The following is a 4,605-nucleotide window of genomic DNA, read 5'->3' as shown; positions in this document are numbered from 1 at the left end:
CCTTCTGGGTATTTTCCCAGAAGATCTGAAAACATCATATCACGGTGATATATGTGCACCCATGTTTATAGCAGTGCAATTTGTAATTGCCAAATTGTGGAAGCAACCCAAATGTCCATCCACTGATGAACGGATAAAAAAATTGTGGTACTTTTATATAATGGAATATTACTCAGCTATAAAGAAAGGTAAACTCAAGGCATTTACAGGTACATGGTCACAACTAAAGACCATACTCACAAGTGAAATAAACCAGACCTCCATGTGTAAGCAATGTATTGTTTCACCAAAGCATTTCACTTTTCTCTATGTGTTTTCATGGCTTTGTAGCTCATTTCCTTTCAATGCTACATAATATTCCATTATCTGGATGTGCACAGTTTATCCACTCACTGTGTTAGTTGGCTGTCTAGTTGTTGAGCACAGTGTCCAACACCCACCCACTTAAAAGAAGAGAGGTTTATTTGGCTCATAGTTCAAGGGACTCAGCTCACAGTTGGCAGGCTCCAAGGCAGGAACATCACAGTGGAAGGGCATAGTAGATCAAAACTGCTCAGTGGGTGGGGAGCAGAGTAAGGAAACAGTACCAGACAGAAATGGGCAAGGGACCATATGTACACCTATGGCCAAGTCTCCATGACTCACCCAAACACACCCAGGAGAGTGCTTTACCAATCTGCTAGGCATCGCTTAAATCAACAAAGTTGACATATCAAGATTAACAAGCACACTCTCTAAAGGACACTGTGGTTATCTTAAAAAAAGTTTTTGAGATGGGAAAAATAGGTATATCATGGTATCATAACGAGAATAATTCAACAGAGAAGGAAATACAGATGACAGAGGAGGAAGATGGAAAGACTTGATTGAATAATATCTTCCGGTAAATGCAAGGGGAGTATATAGTACGAGTGACCTTGTAGAACCAGCTCATCTCTATTGACATTTTGGAAAGGAGAATTTGTTTGTATAGATGCTAGGTGTTGGTAGAGGTGGTGAGAACACACAGAAGTCCTCTTGATTGCTTTAGTTTTATCAGAGAGGTGGGGAGCAATATTGTTAGCTAAGAATGACTGTGGAGGAATGTGTATTAAACCCTTTGAGAAGTGACTATGTGGGATGTAACACGGGTGTTGAGAAACATCATGGCTCACCTTGACGTCTGTGGCTATAAATGAACAGTAAGATCATCCTCTCTTTTAAGGCTGGCTACATGAGTATAGGTGGAGAATTTGCTTGGGACCTTGGTTCTCCTGTGAAAGGAGAAAACCTGGCAAAGAAGTTGAGGATATATATAAATGGTAGTTAAACAGATTGTGATAACGTATTTCAAGCCTAGAGTATAGTGTACTATAGAGTTATTGAGCTGGGGATTTAGCTCAGCGGCAAAGCGCCTGCCTGGCAAGCGCAAGGTCGTGAGTTCGGTTCCTGGTACCGGAGAAAAACCAAAAAAAAAAAAAAAAAGAGATTGTTTCTTGTAGTTCCAGTCAAAGAAACGTCCAGCAACTTTTTTGGTTGTACAGTCGAAGGTGCTTGAGTCATTGGCATGTGAGAGAAATATACCTGCATGTTAGTCTAAGGTTCTGATAGAAATGACATGCAAGTATGCTGTCATTTTTTCACTATCAGGATTCGACTGGTGTGCGGACACTTCTGTTAAAGTTGAAAATCTCTGCTAGGTTAATACATGCGACTGTGTAAATAAGTGTCCTTATTTCCTAGATTCTACAAGGGAGTTGCCCCTCTCTGGATGAGACAGGTACCTTACACCATGATGAAATTTGCCTGCTTTGAACGTACTGTTGAAGCATTGTACAAGTTTGTGGTTCCTAAGCCCCGAAGTGAATGTACAAAGCCTGAGCAGCTGGTTGTAACATTTATAGCGGGCTACATAGCTGGAGTCTTCTGTGCAATTGTTTCTCACCCTGCCGATTCTGTGGTATCTGTCCTAAATAAAGAAAAAGGTAGCAGTGCTTCGCAGGTCCTCCAGAGACTTGGCTTTAGAGGTGTGTGGAAGGGACTCTTCGCCCGTATCATCATGATCGGTACTCTGACTGCACTACAGTGGTTCATCTATGACTCCGTGAAGGTGTACTTCAGGCTCCCTCGCCCTCCTCCACCTGAGATGCCAGAGTCTCTGAAGAAGAAGCTTGGGTTAACTCAGTAGATAGATCACAGCAAATGTGGACTGAATCTGCTTGTTGATCAGTGTTGAACAAAAGTGAAAAAGGAACTTTTATATCTATGACAGTGTAGGAAATTGTCTACTCCTGATATAATTATTGTAGTACCCTTGCTTTTAAGGCAAGAGTTTCAAACACTGCTGAAATAAACCCATCTGTTCATGAAAAAAAAAAAAAAAAAATAGAGTTATTGACATCAGAGGACTGGGGCAAATGAGCTAGAAAGGTAAACAGACGAAGGTGGAATGTGGCAATGTTAGTAAAAATAAGCTAAAGTGTGGCCATGAGATAAAGGGGTGAAGCAGAGTGGAGGATACATTTTGGGGAGAAAAGGAATTGAAGGAACTAGAATTAAGAGCAAAGGGGGTTACGGATGCATGTATGGAAACCTCCAGGAATTACGATAAGGAATCAGAGTTACAGAGAACAGTGAACTAGGAGCTAAAATCATTAAAATATAAGGAGCTTAACTCTCTGGTTAGAAGTTAGCTGCAGTGAGGAAGGAGTCATGAGTGCCACAGTCTGAAGACATAACAGTCAAAACTGCCTGTGTAAGGGGAGGGAGGGAAGAACAGAATAGAAGCAACAATGGGAGAAAGGAAGACCTCTCTCCTGATCCATCATCTAAGGGATAAGGAGAAATAAATAACCAACACTCCAGAGCGTCCCAGAAAAGCATTGCTCCTGGGAGAGGGAGGCAGGTTTTTGTTAGGGCAAGACAGACATGAGATTCAGGTATGAAGCTTAGGGTACAGGGGCTGTGCTGGGAGGGACCATGGGTTCAGGCAGATGTTCTCAGGAGGTGGGACGCCAGGACAGAAAAGACTGATGTGCGGATGGTAGGGAAGTGGCATGGACCTGGGCTTCTCAAGGTGACTCACAGAGACAAGACTCATGTGGACTTAAGCAGCCCAGTGGACTTCAGGCAGATGTAGGTACCCGCCCTTCACAGGTGGCAGTCGTAGCTCCTCTCATTCCTTGTATACGGGTAACTCACATCTTGGGGAGGTGTGAGGAGGTGAGTCACCCATCATTGTTTCTTTACTCAATCATAGTTAGAGGGGCTAGGGATTTAGCTCAGCGGCAAAGCGCCTGCCTGGCAAGCGCAAGGTCGTGAGTTCGGTTCCTGGTACCGGAGAAAAACCAAAACCAAAACCAAACAAACAAACAAACGTAGTTAGAAAAAAGTGAAGAAGCTGTGTTAAGCAGAGAACAGCTTGGTTGGGAAGAGCAGGGAGCATAAGAAAGCACGATTTGCGGAGGCAGGTGGGACCAGGCGAGCCAGGCTTTGGACAGCCTGGCTTTCTTCCTTGGAGGAAGGGAGCTGACAGGCAACAGTCACATGCACAGTGACAATCACAGGTTGCCAGAACTGAAAAGGACCCTTCAGGCCATCATGTTCAAACTTTCTTACTTGCACACCTCCTGAGAGTTCGCTACTCAGATTTTACATAGCTGTATTTATGTCTTACACTTCATTAAATGTTAGTGCTTAAAAGATTTATTCCTTTCAAAGAGAGCTGATGGGAAAGAGTTTTGTTAAAGAAGTGTCAGCTTATAAAATACTTTCTATGCCCAAAAATTACTTGGTGATCTATTATTAAAAATTGTTTTTAGTTATCTATAATCTTCATTCTGCTGGAAACAAAGAATAGGAACCACCAGATTTTAGAAGAGGCATGTGTGCATAAATTTTTGTTTATTCTTCAATTTTTGTGTTTATTAGAATTATTCATTTACCCCATACCTGAAAAGAATACCAAAAAGTCTTTACTAAAACTTTTGAAGGAAAAATTAATCATATCTGTTACTGTTTATTTCTTGAAATATACGGTATGAATATTAACTATATACATTAATTGTTTTCCATTGAAAGATGCACTGCTTGGTAGAAAACATTCAACATCAGAAAAACTTAAAAGATTGATTTCAATACCTTTTTGACAATATAATCTTTTTCAGTAAACTACTTTTATCTCATCACATCTTTTAAATGCAGATTTAGCTCACTTCATGTGTAGGGAAATGTCTGCCACGTAACATAATTAACAACGTCAGTCAATGTTGCTGAACGATCGGCCCAATCAGACTCTCTGTCATAAATGTCTGACCTCATTTTTCAATTCAAGTACGTGGATTAATATACATTTCAGAAATATTATTAAAAAATCACTGAGTGATATATTGAGGAGCTGGTTCTCTTTCAAGATAGAGTACTAAAAGCAGTCAAATCAAGATCAAACTAATTTAAAGCTAAAACATAAATTTATAATTTACAAAATTAAATAATTTACAAAAGAATGATAAATCTATGTGCTTCTTTCTGCTACTTAATTTGAAATAATGGGATGTAATTTGTAGCAAAAATATATTTATGAATGAAGGAGTATAAAACTTCTGGTCGTCTTTTGCTAAAACTAGG

At 40.3% G+C, this 4,605-nt stretch overlaps 1 pseudogene; it reads left to right on the top strand.

Moving 5' to 3' along the window:
- Positions 1-1,541: 1,541 nt before the first annotated feature.
- Positions 1,542-2,365, top strand: LOC102026593 (annotated as a pseudogene).
- The last annotated feature ends 2,240 nt before the right edge of the window (positions 2,366-4,605 follow it).

The sequence above is a fragment of the Chinchilla lanigera genome, unplaced genomic scaffold (genome assembly GCF_000276665.1).
Source record: "Chinchilla lanigera isolate Chin_1 unplaced genomic scaffold, ChiLan1.0 scaffold00002, whole genome shotgun sequence".
In the NCBI taxonomy this organism is placed as follows: domain Eukaryota; kingdom Metazoa; phylum Chordata; class Mammalia; order Rodentia; family Chinchillidae; genus Chinchilla; species Chinchilla lanigera.
This window is presented reverse-complemented; position numbering and strand designations above follow the sequence as displayed.